This window comes from Theropithecus gelada, chromosome 14 (assembly GCF_003255815.1).
Source record: "Theropithecus gelada isolate Dixy chromosome 14, Tgel_1.0, whole genome shotgun sequence".
Classification (NCBI taxonomy): Eukaryota; Metazoa; Chordata; class Mammalia; order Primates; family Cercopithecidae; genus Theropithecus; species Theropithecus gelada.
In genome coordinates this window covers 125,197,303-125,215,915 of record NC_037682.1, presented here as the reverse complement: position 1 = coordinate 125,215,915, position 18,613 = coordinate 125,197,303, and the positions used below count along the sequence as shown (strand labels likewise).

General features: G+C 40.7%; 1 protein-coding gene and 1 pseudogene across 1 annotated transcript in view; both read right to left on the bottom strand.

Moving 5' to 3' along the window:
• The window catches only part of JAM3 (junctional adhesion molecule 3), a 73,087-nt gene that overhangs the window by 41,727 nt on the left and 12,747 nt on the right, over nt 1–18,613 (bottom strand).
• LOC112607281 lies at nt 9,485–11,052 on the bottom strand (annotated as a pseudogene).

The following is an 18,613-nucleotide window of genomic DNA, read 5'->3' as shown; positions in this document are numbered from 1 at the left end:
ACGCATATTTTGCTAACACTTCCTGCAGTATATATACTATGTGCCAACCACCAAGTTCCTTACCAACACTGAACTTTTATTAATATATTCCTCCCAACAATCCTACGAGGTAGGTACTGCAATTACCCCAATTATAGACAAGGAAACTCACTCACACAGAGGTCACATGGCTACTGAATTGTACAGGAGGAGATCAATTCAAGTAGCAACTCCAGAGTACATGCTCTTACTTGTTTTGCCTTGCCCAAATTTAAGATAACCGCCTTCATGTTGTGTAAGAGGATATGATCTCCAATATGAAAGGGGAGGGGTAGAGCATGAAACAGAGCATGAAAATCTTGTCTCATTTGAGGTCTGAAGCCACAGACCAAAGAGAAAGTTCTATATGCTGCCTTCTGTGTTGATGGGCTAGGACCGGGACTGGGCCCCAAGCAATACCCAGCAAGGTCACCACAGAGCACTCCAGTCCAGTGATCTGGGAGAGGGACCACTTGAACCCAAGGGCTAGCATCTCGGTCACCTTGAATCTTCAGTACCTAGCATGGTAACTGGCATATATTAAGGGATCATAAAGATTTTGGTCAATGAATTTCAACAAATGAGTCTTTTACAGAGTAGTAATTGACAATGTGGGTTCTGGGATTGGACTATCTAAGTTTTATATGAACTCTATCCCTTACCATGCTGCTTTGGGTACATAACTGTGCCTCAGTTTTCTCATCTATGAAATGTCTAAATTAGTGCCTACATTGTAAGGTGGCTGAGATAATTAAATGGGTTACTATAATTTTTAGAGACAGGGTCTCACTTTGTCACCCAGGCTGGATTGCAGTGGCATGATCACAGCTCCCTGTAGCCTCAAACTCCTGTGGTCAAGCAATCCTCCCACCTCAAGACTCCTGGGAATACAGATGTGTACCCCACACCTAACTTTTAAATTTTTTGTAAAAATGGGGTCTTGCTATCTTGCCCAAGCTGGTCTCAAACTCGTGACCTCAGGCAATCGGCCCCCCAAAATACTAGGATTACAGGGATGAGCTTGTAAATGAGTTATCACACATAAAGGACTTATAAATTCCTGGCACACACTTAGCACTCAATAAGAACTGGAGGAAAAAGAATAAATGAGGGGAGAAATATGATCAGATTTGTTTTTAAGATAATAAAAGGCAATACTGGTGGTAGGTAGAGTATTATACCAAAAGAACACTATCATTACAAAGGCACAAAGGTTACTCTATTTTCTAGTATACTTACGGCACTTTTTGGTATTAGAGCAATAGTGTTAACAACAGGAATGCCTTAGCTAAACTCACAATAGAAATTTAAGCCTGGAGACATGCTTGGATTCCAGATACCCTGACTCACAGCCCAGTGTTCTCTCTACTAGGATGGAAAGAACACTCCACCTCAGTTCTCATCTCACTTCTTTGCTACCACTCTTTGAATAAATATTCTGGTCTTCTGCATTTCAAATGACTATACTTATAGTTAAATAGCTGTCCCCCTTGAAAAGATTCAGTGTTTCCCAGAGCACAGCAATTATTATAGAACTGGGTTAAAGCCCACATTTAAATTCAAACTTCAATGATCGTGCCATTCTATACATGTTAATACATTAACTTGCCATTACGATTAAGCAATATGCATGAAGTTCATAACTCAAGTCACTGTTAAATTGCTCCTGGTTGTTTCCGTTTGAAGACGGGTAAGAACAGAGAAGACATGTTCACAGTGTTACACTGTCACCCCATGCTGGCTGTTTAGAACGGGGCAATATCTTCCTGAATTAAAAGGAGCACCTGGCACAGCAACAGGCATCCTGGCTGACCACTTATACTGAGAACGGTTTACTGAAAGGAGACATAAACATCACTGTGATTTCAGAAAATTAACTTTAGTTAACTTTACTTCATTCACTTTTTTACTCAAAAAATATTTATTTTAAAACTAAGTATTTGTCTAGTAAGGAAGCAGTACAATATAGTGGTTAAGAGCTGAAACTCTAGAACATCTGAGTTTGGAGTCTATTTCTACTACTTACCAAGTGTCTCTAACTTGGATCTTCTTCAATCTTTCTGTTTTCTCATCCATACAACGGTGATAATTGTAATACCTTTCTCCTCCAGTCGTAAGAGTACGAGAGGAAATGTAAAGTGCTGAGTACAGGACCTGACGCAGAGCACGCATTCACATGGTATCAGCCATTATTAGAGAACTGCTTTCCAGGTGCTGAGATTTCAGAGATGTAGAGACGCAAGGCTGCCCTCAAGGAGCTCACTAGCAGTTGGGAAACAGGACTCAGATGCATAAATACAGTGGTAACTCGAAAGTGGTCTTAAAAGAGAATGAGAGTCTAATTAGGAATTTTAAAAATCTGCTATAACCCATTCAATTTTTAGCTCCCCAAGGGATTTTCCTCACCATCTGGGCCATCAATGCAAGCAGGTTTGAAAAGCGCTCATAATTTTCCTATATCACACCTCCTCCTCAGCAAGAAAGGCTCTGTGGGTGGAAAGCAGCGAAGAACACTGTAGTTATGCAGAAAGCAATCATTCCTCAGAAGACACGAGGGCCCTGCAGAGCAGACGAGCCACAGAAACTTGTTTGGATCAGAAAAATGGGATCATGTCACTGAAGATCTAGAGACAGGAACTGACTTTTTTTTTTTTTTTTTTTTTTAAGAGGAAAGGGGGATTCACCTCAAAGCACTTTTCTAATCAGAAACGGAAGTCTGAGAAGAATTTAACACCTTAATTAAAGATATAATGTCACTCTCCCATGTCATGAGATTTAACTTTCATTAAAGGAGAGGTCTAACATTAAAGACAGAAGCAACTTAAAAAACAGCACACATTGACTTATATTTCGGGTGACATTACTGGAAAATCTCCACTGAGCAAAGCAGAAAATGATTATGTTAGAAAAATAAAGGAAGCAAAGAAATCTTGAAAGAAACATAAAAATCAAGTACAGCACAACTTGCCTTACAAATGCGGTACAGTTAATTACAGATGACAAATATTGTCTCATCCTCAATGCCACCATCAGAGAGACGGCGAGACAGTGAGAAAAGGATCTAAATGGGTCCCTCGAATCCCCTTCTAAGTAGTGAGGAAGAGAGAAAAAGAAAATGAAGAAAATAGAAACACACTTCACCAAACTTGGTACAACTCTGAAATCTGTTCCTGGGCCTGCCTTTCCCAGGCCAAGAGCTGCTTGCTCAGGCTTTTCCCTGAAACCTTCATTTTACAATTACCTCATTCCTCCCCCATGCAACCTTGTAGCACTTATTTTTATTTTATTTTTTTGAAATAGGGTCTCACTCTATCGCTGAGGCTGGAGTACAGTGGCATGATCACAGCTCACTACAGCCTCGAACCCCCAGGCTCAGGTAATCCTCCCACTTCAGCCTCCCAAGTATATGGGGACTACAGGCATGCACCACCACACATGGCTAATTTTTGTGTTTTTTGCAGAGATGGGATTTCATCATATTTCCCAGGCTGGCCTTGAACTCCTGGGCTCAAGCAATCTGCCCACCTCGGCCTCCCAAAGTGCTGGGACTACAGGTGGTGAGCCACCACACCTCTCCCTAGTTGCATTTAAATGAAGGCTTTCTGGAGACTCTGGTGTAACCCAAAGGTCTTTCTCTAGGCTGGAGTATCAGTGTGAATGCTGGTGGGAAAGACGCTAGCTGGAGGAGTGCTTACTGAGCTATCCCTCACAAATATCAGCAGGTGGAGCTCCACCTGCACGCTAGCTCTGAAATCACCCGTAGGAAGTGCAGCACACCATCAAAATCAGGCCCAGAAAAAGAAGATACAATGCTGCTATTTGTCTAATTCATGAGTTCCGTGTACTTTGACAATGTCTTTATTATGATGCAATGAAAGATTTCTCTCTGGCATTTTAGCTAAGGCGAACATACAGGGAAGACCACTGACCCAACTACAGAGAATGAGTATCTATACTTGCCCCAACATTTAATCCCAGAGACTACTGGTTCTGACTTTAGATACGCACTATTTCTTCCTGGCACAGGTAGAAATAGTTTTGCCGTCCTTCACGATTCATTAAAGCAAATTTTGCGAATCCCAAATTATCTCACATGAACTTTCTAATGAGTTACATTTGGTTCTGATTATTGTGCTTTTTCCAAGAACTAGCTTTTTTTTTTAATTAAGAGGCCTCTTTCAAAACAGAAGATTTCAGTTAATTTGGCATTGCTCTTAGTTTTCCTCTCTGAAGTTGAACTTTCGTGTCCACTCCTTCCCTAAAAAGCTGTTCACTTATAACCTAAGTTTTCTGGATATAGGTGAGCTATACACATATGAATGCACAGTAAAAGGAATGGCTAGCTCTTCTTCCCCTGGAGGGCAGAGCTGGGGTGACACTTTAGCACGATGACCTGGGTATACACTCAATCAATACTGACTAGGCCCAGGGGATGGATCTGATCCACATTTTTAGGGAAACTAAGCAGAAAAGGAGATGTTTCCTGTGTGCTTCATAAAGTATATAGGTTTTTCACTGACTGAAAATGATTAGAACTAATATAGTCCTCATAATTTTATAAGCACTAAATTTTCAAGAACTGAAGGGCCAGAGTCCTTAATAATGTCATAAACTCAACATCTTACAGTGCAAAGCGTGTGTGTGTATATATATATGTATATACATATATATACACACATATATATAAGAAAATTCAGAATAGGCTTTAAATTTTAAAATCTGAAGATCACACCTTTAAACTACTTTCCATGATTTATAGAATTTATAAAGTGGCAACTTGTAATATAAACATAAATCAAGAAAACATCCTGAAGTAAATATTATTTGGTCAGAAATACAGCAATTGTTAGTTTAAATGAAACATAATTTTAAATTGTTTTTAATGCTTTGCAACTTGAACTTTCCATTCCCTATAATGCCTCCCTTCCCCATTAGTAGGAAAAACCCGAGAGCTGACTACACAACCAGAAGTCAGCCTGCTCCTCAAACCCAGTATCAATAAGATGCGAGAAGAAATGTCCCTGCAAAAGACATTAAGTTGCGTCACTAACGTTCCAGAGAGGTTCATCAAATGATTCCAGAGGTACTTGAGAATTTCACTGAATCTCAAATGAAGGAGTCAATACAACCTGTTCCTGAGCATGTGCTGCGGAAGGGTGGCCAGCTGGGATTAATCTACAGGCAAGGCGTCCTGAAATGCAGAACGCCAACCACAGATACTAAAAACTGTTTCCAAAATTTGCCAACTTTCATAGTACCTACTTAAGAAATTCCCTCTTAGAAATTGTTTCTAAGTAAAGTTCAAACTATTGAGGGAAGAGCATGGTGAACAGAAATTAAGATATATTCACTATTGCCGTTCCTCTCTTATGGTGTTTCCCCTCACCCTCAGCAGCTCGATGGGATGCGGGGGATGGGGTGTGGAGGGGACAAGAAAAAGGCTTTTCTGTATTATATACCACAAAGGGACTCCTGGAGGGCAGTGACTATATTCCAGCTTTCTTCCACAACCCCAAGACACACCACTGCACTGTCTCTGGGTAATCCTCTAACAGTTCTAGAAAGTGCCACACGTCAGCAAAATGTGGGTGTACAGCAAATATTTAATGATAATAATAAACCAAATTATACTAGATTTGGTGAATTATGAGAAAGCACAAACTGAGGAGTCCTTTATTACTGGTACAGCATAGGTAAAGAATAATTCTGGCCAGTATCTACCCAAGGAAAGAAGAATCCAAATGTGTTCATTACTCATGAACTGAGCACGTACCCCAATACACCAAAGAAGTCAGTTCCAAGCCAACCACAGCTAGAAACGTCAAAAGAGAACCATTCCCTGCTTGCAGGAAGGGAAAATGCAGAACTAGCTTTCCGGTAACAGAAATGAGACTCCAGAGGCTGCCTTCCCTTGGGTGGAAGGGCAGGTGATTAGAGTCCCTGGTAAACATCTGCCCAAACAACTGGCCCTTGGATTTGAGAAGAACTTAAAATAGAGGAAATAACATAACATAATAAACACTACTATGTACTGGCTATGAAGTATGATAAAGTGAAAGAAAGAACATACAAGCCCTTGCCTTATTATTTGTCTCAACCAGATCCATGGTGCCAATCCTGACCCAGGCCTTCTGGATGGAGGTGAACAGACCAAGAAGATAATCAGAGAATCCAAACCCCTACCTATTTATACTAACCTTAAAGTTCACTCTAAGGATGTCAGTTCATTATATAAATGCCTTCTACATGGGCTGGGTGTGGTGGCTCATGCCTGTAATCCGAGGCGGGAGGATCACTTGAGGCCAGGAGTTCGAGACCAGAGACTGGGCAACATGGAGAAACTCTGTCTCTACTAAAAATACAAAACTTAGCCAGGTGTAGTGGTGCGCACCTGTAATCCCAGCTACTCAGGAGGCTGAGGCATGAGAATCACCTGAACCCAGGAGACGGAGCTTGCAGTGGGCCAAGATCGCACTACTCTAGCCTGGATGAGAGTAAGGCTCCATCTAAAAAAATAAATAAATAAAATAAATAACAAAATGCCTGGCAACTAACATCATGTACATCAACATTTGAGACACAGTGGGTTAGGTGGCTGTATGTGTCCACTGAGTGGTTGCAAGCCAAGGACATAAACATTTAGAAACCTGTCCTAATCTTAGATGACAATACTTAAGATGTTTGTTACGTTTAAGATGTCTGGTATATTCAGTTTCTTCCTAAGATGGTGAAAAAGTAGCCCCTATTTAGTAAGTGGTCACGTAGCAAGTTAACAACAGCAGAATCGCAACTCAGTACTTCCGTAGTGCTTTAACCTAGACTCTTTTGTTTCTATCTATTTGATTTCCTTGGTTTTGCATTTTATATTAGAACAATTTATTTATTTATTTTTTTGATGGAGCCTCATTCTGTTGCCAGGCTGGAGTGCAGTGCTATGATCTCAGCTCACTGTAACCTCCAACTCCCAGGTTCAAGTGATTCTCCTGCCTCAGCCTCCTGAATAGTTGGGATTACAGGCGCGTGCCACCACGCCCAGCTAAATTTTTGTATTTTTAGTAGAAACAGGGTTTCACTATGTTAGCCAGGATGGTCTCAATCTCCTGACCTGGTGATCTGCCTGCCTCAGCCTCCCAAAGTGGTGGGATTACAGGCATGCGCCACCGTGCTGGGCCTGTTAGAACAAATCTTAGTCAAAAGTCCTCATGTGCCAATAAAAAAATAAGTTTTTCATATTTGTATTAGTATATGCAAACAGATCTTTAGAAGATATTCCTAACAGGTGTATTTCTCCATTTAGACTGCACCATTCTCTTACAAAACCTAACTTTAGTAAGTGGGGAAACAACGTTGGTTTACTTTCTCTCTCTGAACTTTTTTGCCCCTCACATGTTTGACAGACCTAATGCTGACAGTTTTCTAAGATTTATTACTGAAATTTAAATTTAACGCAGCACATGAAAAAAAGAGTCCAATATTACACTTTCTTTTTTTTTTTTTTTTTGAGATGGAGTGTTGCTCTGTCACCCAGGCTGGAGTGCAGTGGCCGGATCTCGGCTCACTGCAAGCTCCGCCTCCCGAGTTCCCGCCATTCTCCTGCCTCAGCCTCCCGAGTAGCTGGGACTACAGGCGCCCGCCACCTCGCCTGGCTAATTTTTTGTATTTTTAGTAGAGACGGGGTTTCACCGTGTTAGCCAGGATGGTCTCGATCTCCTGACCTTGTGATGCGCCTGCCTCGGCCTCCCAAAGTGCTGGGATTACAGGCTTGAGCCACCGTGCCCAGCCTACACTTTCATTCACTACATTAGACTTTCAGAATTCACTAACAAGTATATCTTTTAACGTGTGTGATGTATGAAGGAAGCAGACTCCTGCCTATTTCTTCATTCATTAATATATTCACTCATTTATTCAACAAACATTGAACATTACTGAGCACCTAGCAGGTACTATATTTGGGCCAAGAAATGCAGTGAACAATTCCTACTCTCATGGTCCCTGCCTTCTAATAATACACAAATAAACAACACACATAAACAACATTCTAATTATACGTATATAATTAATTGTAATTGCAATAAATACTATAAAAGTATAGGGGTCCACGAAAGTGTATAATAGGGGGTGCGAATCTGAGAGATCAGGAAGAGTTTCCTTCAGGAAGTGACATTTAAGATGGAATATGATGAATAAGCAGGGTTCAGCCATATGCAAAAAGGTGGCTGCAGAGCATACCACATGCGATGGGCAGCACATGCAACAGCTCTGGGCATGTGTGGGAAAATGAAAGCAAGCCAAGGGAGCAGAACTACACTGAGCAAGAGGCAACTGGAGGGAGGGAAAATCGGAGCAGTAATAAGAAGCTCAAGGCTTTGGGCTTTGTACCAAGAGCAACAGAAAGCCCCTAAAGAATTCTCAGCAAGAGAATGAAAAGAGTAGCATACTTAATTATATTTAGAGTATGAACTCAATTATTTTTTAAAATGTACAGAAATGATAGTAGATATATTACAAATATTGAATTGTTGCAATGTTTCCCTAACATAGTAGGATTATGAATATTTTTCTTTATGTATACTTTTCAAGCTTCCCAAATTTATACTATCCATAAATTCTGACAGTTAAAGAAAAAAACAAAAAAACCCACGCCCTCAAACACAACACTAGAGTAGCTCCCTTCTTCCCTTGCCTCAGGGAACTTTTCCATCCATTGCACACATTTATTTGCATGATACACCCTTGAATCCAGACTTAGTCGGCTATAAATTCTAAGTGACAACTCATCTCTGCCCCTGCACTTCATCCACTACCAAAGCTGTAACTCAGATGACAACTTTTTTTTTTTTTTTTGACACAGGGTTTTACTCTGTCACCCAAGCTGGAGTGCAGTGACACAATCGTATCTCACTGTACCCTCTACCTCCTGGGCTTACCATGCCTGGCTATCTATCTATCTATCTATCTATCTATCTATCTATCTATCTATCTATCTATTTAGAGATGGAGTCTTGCTCTGTCACCCAGGTTGGAGCGCAACGGCACAATCTCGGCTCACGGCAACCTCCACCTCCCAGGTTGTGGGAAGGGATTCTCCTGCCTCAGCCTCCCAAGTAGCTGGGACTATAGGTGCATGCCGCCACGCCTGGCTAATCTTTTTTTTTTTTTTTAATTTTTAGTAGAGACGGAGTTTCACCGTGTTGGCCAGGATGGTCTCAATCTCCTGACTTCGTGATCCACCCACCTTGGCCTCCCAAAGTGCTGGGATTACAGGCATGAGCCACCGCGCCCAGCCCTTATTTTTATTTTTTGTAGAGATGGGGGTCTCACTGTGTTGCCCAGGCTGGTCCTCAGATGACCACTTGTGTGTGTGTGTGTGTGTGTGTGTGTGTGTGTGTGTGTGTGTGTAATTATTATTTTTAATGTCCAGAATGTGTAACACAAGGGCCAGAGCTTCCTCCTGGACTCAATTTTATAAATTCTCGATTGGTTGGTGAGGCAAATAGGGATACTTTTTCTTGTCTAATTTGGTTTCCAGAAAAGCTTAGTTCAAGTCCTCAGTGGTCATCTGATCAAGTGGAATTAAGTTCTTTATCTTCTCCATCTGTTTCTCATATTCTACAGTCCTGGCCTTTGAGAGAGACATCCACTCAGCACAAGATTTCACATCTTCTTTTTCTTCGGCATCCACCTGGGCAGTATATTTATCCTCTGGCACAGGAATCTTCAGGGCATTAAACTTCTTCTCAAAGTCATCCACCAAGCCAGCCGTGGCCACACTGGCCTTGTAGTAAGCCCAGTCTATAGCTGGCGGATTCTCAGGTAAAGCAGCCGACCTGGAGGTGAGGGTCTCATTCCAGGACTTCAGGGAACCAGCAATGGCCTTTTGGTTCTGGGGTGTGATCTCCACAAAAGCTACCCAGTCAATGGTTTTTAGAGCAAGTTTTTCGCCCAGGCATCTTGGGATCCTTCACCGACCCTCGATGACCACTTTTAACTGTGGTTCGGTTCTAAGCCAATCCACAGTGTCTCTCAGTTCCATTACATTTCTAATGGAAAACACCACTGACACTACTGATGCCCAATGAAAAGAACGAACCCTGTAGGAATCTTAGCTAGCCAATACATTAGCTTAAGGTAGTTTATAATGTACTTAAGAGGAGGAATAGAAAACAGCAAGTAAACCTAACCGTGGTGCATAGTTACTCCAAATGTCTGTCTTCATTTGCAAACTCAAGTTTGGGACTTGAAATTCTTTCATATTGTGTATGTATACATGTTCAGAATCTTATTATGTAACAAGCCAATTATACCTGAGTTCAAAGACTTCAATAGATTTTTTTTTAAAGCACCTTACCTTCAAAGCAAAGCATTTCAGGTTTTCAACACTGTAGTAGTTTGCAGTTTTCAAAAGATAGACAACTTTGTTACATGGCTGTCAGCGAAAAGATTCTGCTAACCAGACCACACTGAAATCTAGAAATGTTCTCAGCAAAGAGCTTGAAAGCACTCCAGGATCCAGATGTTCAGGCTACTGCCCCTAACTTTAAAGCACAGCACTTACTTAATAGTTTAAAGCTTTCCTACCTATCATTCAGTTTATTTTCTGACAACTACTTTTACTCAGCTTGCTTGTTCTCATCTAGGTTTCCTTTTGTATATCTTCCCCTTCATGTTCCCAAGCCAAAAGTGAATTTCCATATATTGAAAACCTATGATACTGAAACATCAGATATGGAATTAAACAACCAAACAAAATGTACTAAGTGCTGCTTAGTAAGTGTACAGAATTTGCCTTTATTAAAAACCATAAACTGGGAAGTATATAAAGAAAGAATGGGAGACACAAGGAGGTTCAGCATACACGTAAGGCAGCAGGTTGATTTATTTGATAAATAGACATCCAATTCCAGAGACCCTCTAGTGCTCTTCACTAGCACGAAACTCCACAGTTTTCAATGTCCCACAGATCATATCCAACTTACACTCACCCTCTTCACTAGCACGGAACGCCACAGTTTTCAATGTCCCACAGATCATATCCAACTTACACTCACCTACACGGCTTATAATGGCGAACTGACACCTCCCAAACCATCCATTCCAACTGCTCTTAATAAATGTTGCCCAAGCATTTTGTAAGCATTTGAGGATGAGGAAAGCAATGTTTCTTTACCAAGGTATGGTAAGAGCTTTGGGGGTAGTAAAATGGAAGCAGGTGGGTAACACATCATCGGTAAATGTAGAGAATTTGTCAATCGTTGTTTTGGTGTTGAAATTTTAAACATACGCCACTGCTTTTGGAATGGAATGAAACTCTGAATTTAAGGGGAAAGATGGAGAGACGGGTTGGCAGTATATTAATAAAGTTGAGTTCTAGTCCTGGTCCCACCACTTAATAGTGACGTGATTTAAAGCAGGACTGAACATTCCCGGGCCTCAGCTGCCTCTTGCTGAATCCTGTCTTACAGCAGTGGTTCCCAACTGGGATACTGACACCCATGGGACATCTGGAGATGCCTGCAGTCATTTTTAGCTGCCATAACTGGGATACTGCTACTTGTATTTAGAGGCCAGAGACGTTACTAAACATCCTACAATGCACAAGACAGCCTCCACAACAAAAAATTATCCACTCCAAATGTCAACAGTGCCAAAGCTGAGAAACACTGGTTTACAGAATACCTTTAAGCTCTAAGATTCTATAACCTATATGTCTATGCAAAGTTAAGAGGGCTAGGTATCTGCTTTATGGGTAGAAAGCTTAACATAAAGGGATTAAGTAACTTGCTGAGATCATAGTGTAAACCCATATGGCAAAACCTGGGTCTCCTGATCATCAGCCCAACTACAGAGTGACTAGATTTGGCCTCTAGGACAGTTCTTTCTTCCAGAGAAGTCTAACACCAACTTGTACACATAAGAAGAGGAAGGTTTTTTTAAAGTACCTTATCTAGCTAGGTATGTAACAAGGCAGAGTCCAAGATTTTGCTCTCCAATGAGTGCCGCTAACTTTCAAGTAATAATAAATTCTTCCAGATTCTAAAGACTTCAACTAACACTTTCAAATGAATATGAATAGAATCCACAAGAGAGAGCTGGGAGGTCATGATTTTATGTTCATAATGCTTTGGTTTAATGCCTAAGCATATGGTTTCTTTCAGCATTTCTTGAAAAATATATACTCTCTGATTCTTAAGCAGAAATACTTTATTTGTTGATTTCTTTCATACTGTTCCCTACTTTTTCCTAATATGCAAAAAAAAGTGTGTGTGTGTGTGTGTATCTCATTCATCCTAACACTTCATGGCACAATAATCTCAGGACATTAAATTTCTGTTGCTTCATTTTACTAAGAGTATTTGGGAAAAGACAATATTAAAACTCTTGGCCAGGTATGGTGGCTCACGCCTGTAATCCCAGTACTTTGGGAGACCGAGGCAGGAGGATTGCTTGAGCCCATGGGTTTGAGACCAGCTTGGGCAACAAAGTGAGACCCTGTCTCCACAAAAAAATTAAAAAATTAGCTGGGCATGGTGGTAAACCCCTGTGGTCCCAGCTACATGGAAAGTTGAGACAGGAGGATTCCTTGAACCCCAGGAGTTCAAGGCTGCAGCAAACCGTGTTCTCCAGCTTGGGAGACAGAGCAAGACCCTGTATCAAAAACCAAAACAACAACAACAACAACAACAAAAACACTCACACACTTTCTAAAAATTGAAATAAGAAAACCTCTTAGGTGGACACAGCCTATGGAACCTGGAGTCCTATCTATTTACATGGCATTTTCTTGTCCTGAACTCATTCATTCTTAATAGCTATTTATTTAATAAGCTGTTTATTTTGTATGTAAACTCACTGATTTGTACTGGCAGCTCTTTTACTTAAAAATATGCTGGAATTTCCACTAAAGCCTCTTATTATTCAAAGTTTGCTAGTTCAGGCATGAAAATTTCCCTTAGGCATAGGAGATCTAATCTTTTCTACAAATATCACTGAACCACTTTTTAAATCCAAGAATGTCAAAGAGAAATTTTTCTTCTTTACTCATGAAACTTAAAACCAGATTTTTGTTTTCTTTAAAAAAAAAAAACAAAAAAAAAAACCAGGATAATCATCTGTCCTCTAGATAAAATATTTTTCCAATATAGGAAAATAGATTTTAAAACTTGCTATCTCATCTAACTAAGCCATAAAGGGAGCTTTTTAAAGAGAAGGTTATTGTAAATTAGAATTGTAACCTATAGTTTTGAAGCACCAGAGGACTCATAATACTTCAGAACTCAGAAGGAATAAAGCAAAGCAGAGAATAATATTTTATATTTGCATAATATTTTATAACTTAAAATTCTGTTTACACACACAATATTATTTGGTCCTTGTAATGATTCTGTAAGGTGGAAATTACAATCACCTTTCTGCAGATTAAGAGGATAGGGCTCAAATATGTGAGGAGATTATTACAACCTCAAAACTACAAAGTATCAGCAATCAAAGCAGAACCCAGGTCTTCTAATGCCAAATTATTTTAAAATAAAGATAAAGAAACACACAAACTAGTCCACGGCCTCTCATCTGTCAAAGCTATAATACGTTTGAACAGAAACACTTGTCAGCCCTTCCAAAAGAGCCAGTGAAGTACCTGCCCCACTCGCAAACCCACAACTAAAGAAGAGAAACTCACGTCCTTACACTGTGATGTTCTCTCATCAATGAGTATTTGTATATATACGATGTTCCAAATATTACACTACACAGAAGACAAGCTTCCCGTCCTCAAGTCACAGACTATTTAGAGCCAAGATACACACAGAGGAATTGCATATTGCCATTAAAGATTTAAATTAGTAGGTCAATACAACAAATGATATGATTCAAGGAAGACTATGACTGGGAGAGTCACAGTGGAGCCTCCAACAGGAAAACAAACATGAAGTTATGAATATGAAATTAGGTACAAAGAATGTTTGTTAAGAATGAGAACAGAAATCACAAAAATACTACAAATTTTAAAAGCTGGCAATACAAAACAAAATTTAGAAAAGTAACAATATGTTTATTAATTCCTTAGTCTCTATAATGTTTGCCACATATTTAGGATCTTTGATCACTTCATCATATGCCCATGATTTTGTAATACTGTCTAGGAAATAATAGTTAAGACTTCCCTTTAGCGTGGTTAATTTTAAAATTTAATATTAACAGTTTGGAATGGTTTCTTTCTACTTCATAACTCATTATTGAAAATCATGCAGAGTTTTAAGGACCACTGTTAAATCTGGGGGCATTTCAAGTTTTCTTGTAGTGTGGCTAAGCCTAAATATCCTTTGACATAAGAAAATTCATAACCTGGTTTTTCAACCACATCCACACTGTCATGGCATTACGGGGGCTTACACTAGCATTCATGGTAGGCCCTACAAATCCATGTTACAAACCTAGGTGAGTCAAATAAGATGGCAGAGTATTCCTGGCAGCCATTCCAACACAGAGACGCCCAGCAATAGCAACTATACACAGCAGTGGCTGTGGACCACGTAAATTATCCCACTAACCCAAACTGAATATGCTCCCAATTCGAGTTCCCTCGGCTGGGAAAAAAGCCAGTGGCAATTTAATACCACCCAACATGAAGAGAAGAATGACACAGGGAAGAAGAGTGGAAGAAGAGAACCATCTTAACCGACCACAGCTAAAGCATCTTATTTTGAAAATTGGAGGACACAATGCTAGGTGAAATCCAGGGTCTTGTAAGTGGTTCCTTTGTAAGCGAAGGGCTCTAAAACTGGTTAGATGGGCTTCCCTTTAAATCTGCCTCTGAATAATTAAGAACCAAATGAACTGTAACATGTTAGTAATGGAAGTAGTGGCAGGAGCAACAGTAACAGTAAATCTCTACCACGTATTGATGAAAAACAAAACCTGAAAGCTCACTACTATGACAGGTACTCTGCTAAGCACGTCACATGAATTAACTTTAATTTTACTGTATTAATTTTATTTTAGTGTCATTTTTGTTACTTTTGGACACTCTGACAGATTTATACATAGTCACTATTTTGTAAAACAACCCTACAAAGCTACTTTACATTATCACTACTCTTTTATAGATAAGGAAATTGACTTCAACAATCACACAGCAGAGCTGAGACCGAAACCTAGGTCTATCTATGCTCCTTCACGACAGGAATTCAGAAGAGGAAGAGACCACCTCAGTGAAGAGACCCTCTGAAAAGGCTTCACAGATAGGTACATGAAGCTGGATGTTGGGGAATGAGTTAAGATGAACAGAAAGACAAGATGATGACTGCATTTGAGGCAGACGGGCCACGGTAACAAAAGAAGAAAAATGGAAGTGCACAGGGTTATTCAGAAGACAGTGACAGAATAAATCTACAGAGCCAAAGACCGTGCTACAAATCCTGTGATCCCCCAGTAGAAAACGAATTAAAGTCTTATGACCCGTGTTCTCCTTATTATGTAGCCATAAGCTTTCTTTTACATAGAAAAAAGAGAAAAAAAGAATATTTCTTTAGAGTCCAATTCCATCTCCCCAGTTCTCTATGAAAGGGCAGATGCACAGAGCGTGCCAAGAAGTGCCCCATCTCTGTCACCTGGAAAGCCAGATCCAGTGATTTCTGCCTTGATGGTAAGGTGATTTCCACTGGAAACTGAGGTTTTACACCAAGCATGTCACATCATTATTCCACTACAGAGGAGGCTTAAAATCAGAGCCTCTAAACTCCAGCTAATTTTCTTCCTCAAGGTTTCATTAGAAGAGGTTTTTTGTGTTGTTTTGTTTTTTAATGTGAGCTAAAAGGTGCTGTTCACACATGAGAATAATGACAACTAAAGTTTTAACAGATTTTACTTACTTTGCACGTAGGAAACGTACTTGACAAGAAAGTCACAAAAAGTAAAATCTGTGAGTTCAGGAGAGATCAAAACAAAAACACTCCTCCTCAAAAAGTTACCCGACTCTGAACTCACTTGAAGGAATAGTTTCGTGCAATTTGCAAACAGTATGTGGGATATTAGCCCCAGGGTCGTAAAGGAGAAAATATTTGTTCTGGCTTCCATAAAATCCAAATTCCTCACCCAACGTTACAAAAATCTCCTCTCCCCACTATTGCCTATGTTGGACAGAGAGAGAAAGAGTGAGGGAGAAAAAGGGAACGACAGGGAGTGATCTGCTGTAAACGGACACCAGAGCCGGATGAAAGAGGAATTCCACCAATTTCATCTCAGCATTTTGTTCTATTTTTCATATGCCTTAAGTCTGCACAAGCTGTACTAACAGGATGAAACACTGTGAAAATCACAGAAGTAAGCATCTCTAAAATTACATGCATAATCTGTTTTCAATTTAAATCAAAGTCTCATCTCTGACCTACCTCTAGAGAGTAACTTAAGCTAGAAATATATATAGAAAATGATCAGATGTTTGACACTAACAGTCATCACCCACAAAATAGAGAAGTCAGGCTTCAACAGAATTCATGAAAAGAATAAATAAGAGAATAACATAATGCTTTTGCATACCACTCTTGAAGTTTACATGCAGTTAGCATCTATTTCAGCAGACACTCTAAAAATATGTGTCCTCTATAGGGATCCTGGGCCTTAAAGCAGGCTTCTCAACCTGAGGTGGTGCATAAATGGTCCTCTGGGGGGGTTACAAATCCCCCAAAAGAGTATATAAAACTTTCCATGCATGTGCATTATATTAGTCTGTTTTCATGCTGCTGATAAAGACATACCCAAGACTGGGCAATTTACAAAAGCAATAGGCTTATCGTAGTCACAGTTCCACGTGGCTGGGAAGGCCTCATAATCACGGCAGAAGGTGAAAGGCACATCTCACATGGCAGCAGACAAGAGAAGAGCTTGTGCAAGGAAACTCCCCTTTCTGAAACCATCAAATCTCATAAGACTTATTCACTATCACGAGAACAGCATGAGAAAGACCCACCCCCATGATTCAATTATCTCCCATCGAATCCCTCCCACAATATGAGAAAATTACAGAAGCTACAAGATGAAATTTGGGTGGGGACACAGAGCCAAACCATATCATTCCACCCCTGGCCCCTCCCAAATCGCATGTCCTCACATTTCAAAACCAATCATACCTTCCCAACAGTCCCCCAAAAGTTTAGCTCATTTCAGCATTAACTCAAAAGTCCACAGTCCAAAGTCTCATCTGAGACAAGTCCCTTCTGCCTATGAACCTGTAAAATCAAAAGCAAGTTAGTTACTTCCTAGATACAATGTGGTACAGGCATTAGGTAAATAAAGCCATTCCAAATGGGAGAAACTGGCCAAGACAAAGGAGCTATAGGCCCCATGCAAGTCCAAAATCCAACAAGGCAGTCAGATCTTAAAGCTCCAAAATGATCTCCCTTGACTCCAAGTCTCACATCCAGGTCACACTGATATAAGAGGTGGGTTCCCATGGTCTTGGACAGTTCCCCACCTGTGGCTTTGCAGGATACAGCCTCACTCCCCGCTGCTTTCACAGGCTGGTGTTGAGTGTCTGTGGCTTTTCCAGGTGCATGGTGCAAGCTGTCAGTGGATCTATCATTCTGGGGTCTGGAGGATGGTGTGGCCCTCTTCTCACAGCTCCACTAGGTGGTACCCCAGCAGGGGCTCTGTGTGGAGGATCTGACCCCACATTTCCCTTCTGCACTGTCCTAGCAGATGTTCTCAATGAGAGCCCCACCACTGCAGCACACTTCTGCCTGGACATCCAGGCATTTTCATACATCCTCTGAAATCTAGGTGAAGGTTCCCAAACCTCAATTCTTGACCTTCTACGCACTCGCAGGCTCAACACCATGTGGAAGTTGCAAGGCTTGGGGCTTGCATCCTCTGAAGCCATGGCCTGAGCTCTATGCTGGCCCCTTTCAGCCATGGCTAGAGCGGCTGGAATGCAGGGCACTGAGTCTACAGGCAGCACACAGCACAGGGACCCAGGGCCCAGCCCATGAAACCACTTTTTCCTCCTAGGCCTCCGGGCCTGTGATGGGAGGCTTGGCTGTGAAGGCCTCTGACATGCCCTGGAGACATTTTCCCCATTGTCTTGGGGATTAACATTTGGCTCCTCATTACTTATGCAAATTTCTGCAGCCAGCTTGAATTTCTCCTCAGAAAACAAGATTTTCTTTAATATCACATTGTCCAGCTGCAAATTTTCTGAACTTTTATGCTCTGCTTCCCTTATAAAACTGAATGCCTTTAACAGCACCCAACTCAACTCATGAATGTTTTGCTGCTTAGGAATTTCTTCCGTTAGATATCCTAAATCATCTCTCTCAAGTTCAAAGTTGCACAAATCTCTACGGCAGGGGCAAAATGTCACCACTCTCTTAGCTAAAATATACCAAGAGTCACCTTTACTCCAGTTCCCAAAAAGTTCCTCATCTCCGTCTGAGGCCACCTCAGCCTGGATTTCATTATCCATATCATTATCAGCATTTTGGTAAAAACCATTCAACAAGTCTCTAGGAAGTTCCAAACTTTCCCACATTTTCTTGTCTTCTTCTGAGCCCTCCAAACTGTTCCAACCTCTGCCTGTTACCCAGTTCCAAAGTCACTTCCA